The sequence below is a fragment of the Chinchilla lanigera genome, unplaced genomic scaffold (genome assembly GCF_000276665.1).
Source record: "Chinchilla lanigera isolate Chin_1 unplaced genomic scaffold, ChiLan1.0 scaffold00005, whole genome shotgun sequence".
Classification (NCBI taxonomy): Eukaryota; Metazoa; Chordata; class Mammalia; order Rodentia; family Chinchillidae; genus Chinchilla; species Chinchilla lanigera.
The window spans coordinates 7323297-7332737 of NW_004955406.1; the positions used below are offsets into that span (position 1 = coordinate 7323297).

Here is a 9441-nt window from a genome sequence, read left to right on the forward strand (position 1 = left end):
TGGATTTCACCAGGAAAGAGGAGATGGCATGCGCTATAACAGGTCCCCCTCCAAAGTCTCTGAATGTCTTTTGTAACTAAATCCTATTATGCTACTACATTCTGTCAGTTTCTCCAAATGGTGGAAAATATTGTTATGGTGCTAGATTTCTTGCTTGTTGTAATATAGTTTCTAGTAGGTGATAGAATAATTATCTGTAAAGAATTACAACCAATAATTTGGGCCCCGCTGTCCTTTTTCATAAGGCAAAGTTAGAGAAAATCATTAAAATTATAATACAGAAGCTGTTTATGTATTCAAGTGAGAACAATGACAGAAATCATGGTTGTCTTTTCTGATTAAACCAAGAAAAAAGAAGAAACAGGGTGAGAATGAGGGTGAGTGCCATTGCAGTATCTGGAACCCACTGGATCCTGAAGGCAGGTTACACTCCTGAGAAAGGGGAATCTATTCAAGGGGACAAAAACACCAAACAAACAGAAGATATTGAAAACCGTACTACTTCTTGACAAGTGACGTAAACTGAATTTGGTAAAGATATAGGAATTCAGGGAAAGGAGTGGAGTAAAATTGCTGCTTCCTCCCAGCCTTCAACATTTTCTCTTTTTCCACAAATATAGGCAATAAACAAACAATAAAATAAGCAACTAAGCAATTATTTAATGATTATTTCAGAGCCTCTGTACCTTTTTCTCTTTCCCAAATCCTTAAGAAGGCAATGATGTGGGAATGAGTTTTATAATAGCTGAAGGTATCACTTCTGAAAGAGAGGAGATTGTGCATGAGTAAGTGAATGAATGTGTGTTTGTGTGTTTGTGTGTGTGTGTGTGTGTGTGTGTGTGTGTGTTTGTAGTTGATGAAGGAAGAGAGAGAGAGAGAGAAACCAAGACACACAGAGAGAAACTACAGGACAACCATAGTTGAAAGGAGAATGTTTTGAGCCAGAGTGATCTGATCTCCATGTCATTTAGAAGCTGCTTCAAAGCCATGGGACTCTGGATCATCCCTACAAAGATAAAGATGCCAGGACAATTTAAAGAAATGGGAAAATGCTGGAAATCAGCTGGTACTTGATTGACAAGGAACGGGTGAAACTAAGGGAATCCAGCTTCTTCTCCATCTTCCCAGGTATGGCTCTCTGAGCATTCCTTGATAAACTTTTTACACATAAATCTGTCACAGAATTTATTACCTGTCCTGAGGTAGTTGGTGTAAGGATGCAGATCTGAGTGTATACTTTAAACTGGTCTTTGGGAATTAGATGATCCACATTTCTTGGTATAATATCTTGGGAAATTGTTTAATTTTCCACCAATGATGAGTTGTGATGCGAGAATACTAATACTGCTAATAATAAACTGTTGGGAGAGTTTAGGGTGTGGGAAGACAGTAGCATTCAAAAGTAGAGTGACATCAGATAGCTCTTGCTGAATGCCACCAATGTATTGGGAAAAGACAAATAATGCCTTTGACTGAATAATCGCCAATTTAAAACCCCTTTGGAATATATGAAGAATTCTCATCTCCTGCAGTGAGAGCCAAAAATATAAAAGAAAACAGAAGAAAAGAGTGAGAATCAGCCCTAGGACTTAACTACAAGGGTCATGAAGTTCTATAGAAGATGGAATTTTCAATCTCTACAGGCTTACTATTTTGAAGTCATGGCCTTCAAAGCTAAAGGTTAGAGGGGGTGCATATGTGTTGGTCCCACAAGAGCCCTTGAAAGCTAGATTTTCCTCAATCCTAGAGACTTACAAAGGTGGCCCACTCCTTTCTGACCCACTCATCCTCCCCAATGGATGGTGCAGATGTTTGTGTCTTGCAAGGCAACACATGGTCCTTCCCCACTGTAGGATCTACCCTAGGTCCACTGTAGCAGATTGATAACTAGGATCAAGTCAGAACATTATTTGGCTGAGGAAGTGCAAAGCCTGGTAGGTGAGGAAGGGGAGTTTATGCTGAAGAAGCTGTGAAATTACTAAATTCACACCAGCAAAAGTTGGGAAAGTGTGCGTGTGGCTGAATCCTGAAAGTGCTTTATCAAGGACAATAGGATCAGGTAGAGGTGTGTTGATATGGATCTCTCTTGTGTTACACAATTATACACTTTGGTGTGTAATTCTGGGTGATCATACCCTATGGACATACAGTCAGGTTGTTTCTCAGAAACATGGGACAATGAAATGGAACTATTAGAGTTCTATAGAAAATGATAGCAAGAGGGATGGAAAAACTCAGATAACTGGATGTGCTAGACTGGATATACTATGAAAACCTAGAAACCTACCAGCTGATTATGCTACTTGGGAGGTTTTGAAGGACACTCCAAAAGGTGAGAGGAGAGATGAATCCCACGAAGACCCAGATTCATAATGAATACGGAAGGATCCACTGTTCTGAAGCCTATCAGGACATCCCTTCCAAAGCAATAAGGAATAAGCTGATAATTTAGGCTTCAGTGTTTTGGAGAACCTCAGCTTGTCTGTCCTCTGCAGGCTGTGGTTGATGGCAGAACTGTGCTCCCTCTCAGCATTGAGGAGGATTAGATCCCCAAACTCCATATGATTATGATACATCCAATATTTTCCCAAAGAGATCTGGTGCCCTCTACTCAGGTAATCATACAGTGGAGGAAAGGGATACCAAGACATTTCCAGGATTCTTGAGCATAGATTCTGAGTTCACATGAATACTGGAGGATCTGAAGTACTTTCATGTTCCTCCTATTGGAATTAAAGCATACTGGGGACCATGTAATAAATGGTAATAAGATCTGGACTGATTCACACCCATGAGTCCATGGGTCCATGAACCCATCAAATGATCATTCCCTTAGTCTTGAAAGTATCATTGGAAAGGACATACTTAGTCTGTGGCAGAAGCCAATGCTGAGTCTTTGGTTTGGGAATTTGTGGAATCACAAATCAAAGTACAGAAGGTCAAATAGTAGACTTCAAAACTGCTCCCAACCCTAGCTAAAAGAATAAATGACAATGGAAACAATATTACATCCTAAGGAAAATGATGGAGATTAGTGCCACCAATAAAGCCTGAAAGTATCCTGGAATAGGAGTGCTAATCATAGACCACATGTCATTCAACAATCTGGGTCCTACAAACACTGGAGAGATTCTGGAGGATATTAAGTGCTACAAACTCAAACTTAGGTAAGTAATATTCCCAGTTCTTGTGCTGTTACAGATATGGTTTGTTATTATTATGCCAGAACATGGAAGCATGTCCTTAGGTACATGAATATTTAAGTGAAAGACAATGTTATTGCATTTATACCTCCTTTCATTAAGGAAGAAGCACATCATAAGCCTTTCATTAAGAAAGAAGCGCATCATAAGCCTTTTTAGGAATCTGGAGGCAGCATTTCCCCACCTGGAAATATTATCCTGACACATTTACCAAGTGAAGTGGAAGGCTGTTAACTCTGGGTGGGACACAGTGCAGGAAAAGTCTACATCCGGTCTATGGCGTGATGGAAGCAGTCCTGCTGCTTGGGCCATATATGAGTATCAGACTTTCTGTTATTAGAGGTATCTGTGGTGGAAAAAGATGGCCTGTGAAGTTTATGGCAAGCCAGTGGGAGACTCACAGTGAGGACCCCTAGGGTTCTGGAGCACGGCCATGCCATCTGCAGCAGAGAATTACACATCATTTGAAAGCCTAGCTCCTGGCATGCTAATGGCCTTGGGTGAGGTGGAGTGTCTAACCATGGCATGTGAAGTTACCATGTATCCAGAACTGTCCATGATAACCTGAATTCTGTCCAACCCATCAAGTTACAAGGTTGTGTGGGCCTAAGAGCAATCCATCATAAGATAGAAGTGATATATCCAGAATGAAACAGAAGCAAGGCAAATCAGTAAAAGAAGGCCACACAAGCAAGTGGCCCAGACCCTCATGTCATCATCACCATGACACCAGCTCCTCTCCCTTAGCTCACCTATATGATGATCCCTGCATGATCATGAGGATGGCATGATCTCTTACTGATTAGCTAATAGAGAAAGGAAAAAGCCAACTTTGGTCTATGCAAGGGCCAGATGAGCTAGTAAATTCAGGTCAAAAATGGATAATGGCTACATGATAGCTCACCTAGGACTTTGAAGTATAGATAAGGGAAATTCTTTCAATAGGAGGAGCTTTGAACTATGCAGTTGATCATCCACTTTTGAGAACAAAAGAAGTGGTCCATACAGAGGTTTATGGGCAATGGCAATGGTAGCATAGGTCTGCCATCATCGTTTAATGTCCTCTCTAGTTTAGTAGAGTATCTACTACAGAAGAAGCACTAAACAACCACACAGATAGGATGGCTCACCAGATATTGTCAGCAACCTGTATCACTGGCCACCTAAATTCTGGTAAAATTGGTGCATAAAGGTGGTAGCTCCTACCTCAGGGTTGGAGGCTCTGTATGAGGTCATCTGCATGCAATCCCACTAATCAAGGCTGACTTAGTCATCACTACTGTTGAATATCCAATCTTCAAGCCACAGTGACAATTGTTGAGCCTCAGGTGGAGCACTATTCCTCCAAGATCCACTTAAAGGGAAGTTGATTACATTATACTGTTTACAACCCAGAAAAGGAAGTGATTTATCACATTAGGATGTATATGTATGTCAGGTATTGGTTTAATCTTCTTGCCTAGAGGACTTAAGCTACCATCTGAAGGTCCAAAAAGTGTTTTTTCCATTGCTATGGTAGCCTACCTTGCATAGTATTGCACAAAGTAATCTACTTTACAGCAAAGGAGATGTAGCAGGAAGCTATTGACCATGGGGCTATACTAATCTGGTCCCATATTGTACAGACTAGAAGCTGCTGGCCTGATAGGGAGATGAGAAAGCCTTGGAAAGGAGCCGTTTAGGGGCCACAGGAAGCTAACATGCTGCAAGTATGGGACTCCATCCTCTAGGATGCCAAGTCAATGACAATTGCATGGTACTGTGTCTCCAATAGGTAGAATACATGGATCTGGAATCAGGGTGGAAGGAAACAGTCTCACTCACTGTGACTCTCAGTGACCTATTTGGGGAATGTGTCCTTCTCATTCCATCTTCTCCCACTTTTCTGAAGATAGAAGTTTTGCTTCCAACAAGGGGAAAGCTCTCATCAGGGGCAAAGCAATGGTCTCACTAAACTTTGAGTTATAGCTAGCATCTGTTCCTCCAGGATCCTTAAGCCCAGAGACTATCAGGTGAGGAAAGGAGTCACCATCCCAGCAGCAGGAATTGGTTTTGATCATCATGAGGAGGTAGGGCTAGTACCCAGTTGGGCAGAGGACAATGTGCTTGCACTCTGGTGACCTATGTTGGTGTCAACTCATCCTTCCTGACAAATTTTGATGATAGACAAGCACAGCTTGCACAGCCTGAGAAGTGCAAGGTGGCCAGTTCACCCACCAGGTAAGCTATCTATATCATCAGTGATGCTAGCAATAAGGCACGGGCAGAAGAGGAAATACAGTTAGCGACTGCAGTTCATTCTATCCTCCTTCCTCTTGTTTCTCTAGAAGAGATGGTGAGAATCTTGTAGGCATGATTCCCAGGTGGAGTGAAATTATTACACAAGGAATTAGTGGGCCCAAGTGTGCAAGGACTGAACACAGTAGATGTTATGGATTAAGAATAAGATCCTCACTTAGGTCCCAGGTACCATTTCTCCAGCCTGCAGGAGCACTGGCTGCAGTCAGCTCACAGGTGTCCCCCAGCCAAAGGGAAGTGCCCCACTGAGCTACGCCCCTGTGCAGGCCCAATGCATATCCAGTGCCTGATTGATACGGAATGAGAGGCCAAGCTCCTTTGCCTGTGCTCAGTCTAATCCTGCAGGAAGCACCTCAGCTCCAGAGCACTCTGTGCAGCTCGCTGAGGCCTCTGGCAGCTGCCCCAAGGTTGACCTCCCTTTCTGCCCAGTCTTGCAGCCAGGTGTGGATCAGCCAGTGCTGCACTTTCCCATAAATGTGCTGCAGACACATTTCTGCCTTGGGGAGTCTGTTTCACAGGGAGCCCAAACCTGAGACAGTCTGACACTGGCTCTATAGTAGAAAACCAACAGAAACAGCACAGCAGTATCTGCTTTAATTAGTATCTGCGTCAGCGACACTGCAGCACTCCTTTCAGGTGGTTTACACCTAAACTGGAACACTGAGGTGAACGGGGCAGACTAGCTGGTTTATCATTTTACCGAATTCTGCTGAGACCCCAGCACCTCCGTACTGCTCCTACCCAAGCTCTGTCAACCCACTGGCCTCTATCTATACAGGAGCTAAGAGAACAAACATTTTTGGTTTAGTACTTCATTTGCAACAAAAATGCAGCAGCCAAAAGACCAAAGAACAGAACAAAACAACAACAAAAACCAGCCCCGAAACACCAAGAAGTGTTACTTTTCCAGTCAATCATGTGAGCATCTGTAACGACCTCATCTCATTTTGTAGGAGTTTTTTGCACTTACACACTGATCGTAAAAAGTGTCAAATAAGATCTCTGGCAAGTTAAAGGAAAGGCTGAAATTCTAATTTCAGTAAACTTGTGTTTAATTCAACTTCCTGTGCTTTTAACTGAACTTGGATGTTAGAGAGGACGGGAGAAAGCAATGCCGTGGTAGGCTCAGCTGGAACAGGTGTTTAAAATTCACCACTAGGTAAGGGTTCATACTGAAAACTTTACTCCCATTGGGTGATGAATATTTCAAACTTTTACTTCTCTCTCTCTCTCTTCATCTCCCTCTCTCTCTTTCTCTCTCTCTTTTGCTGACAAAACTTTGGGTTTTTCTTTTTTTTCCAGCAGGAAGGCACGACCATTCTGCAATACTGCCAAATATAACAAACATCTACAGATGGGTTGGTCTGCAGCTGGAGGCTTTAACTTTGTAGTATTTATTTGAAATATCCAAGCCAGCAGAGCAAGGCTAAAGCACAGTGGGCACAATTCACAATGTTTTGGCTCTGGAGCAAATAGCAGTTGAACTTAGTTTTTTCAGCTAAAATGGAATTTATGCAGATGTGCTTTGCACTAAATTCATTAAACAATTACATCCTGGTGCAGTTTTCACATTTTTGTAAAGGATCTGCATAAGCACTAATTAGATCTAAAACAATGTTACTGGGCAAATTACAGTGCCGATTGTTCGCCTAGTCTTGCATTCCGCATCTGCTTTGCAGAGATGATGATAATTTAGGTGCAAGCCATACAAATGCTGGTTTTCGTTACATTTAATAGAAATATTTATTTAAAACGTACTATAGATTAATTGATAATGTAAGCATTTTAAAAGAGCCTCCAAATGTTTTCTCACCGACGTTTACTGGTAAAATTCAGTCTGTGAAAAATACAGTAGCTGAAACTTCTCACAATTGCTAACTGACATTTTCCTCTGTGAGGTTTGCCATTGAAAGGCAACTTTGCATTTCATTTGGCTTCAAGTACAAGCTGGGTTTGCTGAATTACAGCAGTGCCTTTCAGAGTGCCGCATTTGACGTAAAGGCACACAGACTCTCCTAAACGACTCCCAGCCGTGGCAACCCACACTACCTCTTCTTTGGTCCATCGGTTAGAAAGGGTGACTTTGTGTTGGGAAATTATTCGATGTTTTAAGGAGTTCAGACGTGAGAGTATGTTTTCTTTCCTCCATATTTGTCTTTATCATTAAATGTAGGAAGGCATATTAACATTTAAACATGAAATCAATTCTGCAGATGTGAGGACATTCCAATAGGGTTTCTATGGCAACTTTGAATGTACTAACTTAATTCAGGACTTGCTCCAGCCTAGGAGTCATCTCCATTATTGCCGTCATCCTAGACATTCTTCAATTCGCCTGGCCAGCTGTGCAATTGCAGCCCTGAGAGTCACCATTCTATTCTCACGAAGGATAACCGGTACTACAACTAGCATTATCTCCATCCCTGGGAAGGAGGCCAATGCGGTGAATCAGTTTGGCTGCTGGTTTTCTAAAAAACCACTCCTGTTGTTGGACTTCCAAAATGGTCACATTTATTGTTTGGTAGAGCCAGCCGTGAAAGGGCAAGCTCACTGAACGCCAACAAAGATTAAGAAACAACACTGAACTCGAAATGTAATCAGTGCAGAAACCCAAGTTCAAAATACTTGGAAATATCTCTTCCTGGTGCAGGAATACTAATTACTAATGCAAAACACAGTGAGTATTAATGGTGCTCTCAAAATTTAGCATTCAGGTTCACTTGCTTTAGTGAATTGCTTCTTTAACCTTTATGTGGGTCTTTCCATTTTTTTCTGAGCTTTTTGCTAGGTAGGAGAGATTGTAACTAGAAGGGTGATAATAATTCCTTCTACAGACTTAATTGGTAAGCCTGAAACTGCTGTGCTGGTTGAATATGAAATTATATCCTCCTTAAAGGAAAACATAATTTAGCACTGACTTGGTTTTTAAAAGGTAAAATGCACAATATCTATGACAACAGGCAAAGTATGTTTCTAATAAAAATGTTACTTTTGAAGATCAGGAAGAGAAAATAATTAGTATTTCCTAACTTGAACACCAAGTTGTGTTACTGCTTTACCCTTGGAAATTATTTGATTCTATACTCTATTTCTATTTTGTGTTTTACTACAGGGGAGGAAGAAAATAAGCAGGATATAATTTTTACCAAATTAAACATAAACGTGAGACCTATTTCTCAAGCTTCCAAAAGTTGCCTTTAGGCTGATGGCAAATGGAGAAAACTCTACCCCACACATGGGAAGTTATGAACAGCTGGAAGAAGGTTATTATAACATTTTCAGTCTTAACAGTGTTAATTGCTCCTGTGGCTGATAAAAGACCTATGCAGCTTCCGAAGAGATAACTAAATGAAACAGCAGAGTTCTTGGTAAGACGTGATTCACTGTTGTACCTTTTGGCCAAAGAGTATTTGTGGATGCTACTATTTACCATTCTTTTCTTTTTAGGTCCCTGGATAGTGGCCATGTTGGCCTCACAGTACCTGAGGTAACTCTTTTTTCAGTACCAGGAATCGAACTCAGGACCTTGCGCTTGCCAGGCAGGCGCTTATGCCACTGAGCTATATCCCCAGCCCTACCTGAGGTAACTCTTGATTGCCCTTATCCCTTTCCTTTCCTGGCCTTCTTCCTTCTCCCCTCAGCAAGGATTTCTCTGTTGCTTCTCAGGGCCAAGTGCCATGTTTGGTGCTGTAGAGCCACAGAGGTGAGCCAGAGTTCCTGCCTTTTTGGTGTTCACACCATAGTAGGGAACACTCATAAATCCTGTCCAAGGCACACATTTGATAATCTTGGGTTATTTATTGGGATAAACCCAGAAGTTGAGTGTTATATGGTAATAGGCATTTTCCACTTGTTGCAGTGAACCCAGTTTTATTAGTCAGAATATATATTCAATAGAATATTACATGTATAAACTGACCCACTAATGTCCTCCCAGGAA

General features: G+C 41.6%; 1 long non-coding RNA gene across 3 annotated transcripts in view; it reads left to right on the plus strand.

Moving 5' to 3' along the window:
- The window catches only part of LOC102004451, a 21390-nt gene extending 12365 nt beyond the window's left edge, over positions 1 to 9025 (plus strand). The window contains exons 2-7 of one of the 3 annotated variants that reach the window (XR_001236295.1): positions 972 to 1128; positions 1533 to 1680; positions 3018 to 3167; positions 7786 to 8178; positions 8614 to 8869; positions 8949 to 9025. This is a non-coding gene — a long non-coding RNA (uncharacterized LOC102004451). The remainder of the gene's footprint in view (positions 1 to 971; positions 1129 to 1532; positions 1681 to 3017; positions 3168 to 7785; positions 8179 to 8613; positions 8870 to 8948) is intronic. The other 2 variants (XR_259483.2, XR_259484.2) reach the window with 2 other exon arrangements.
- The last annotated feature ends 416 nt before the right edge of the window (positions 9026 to 9441 follow it).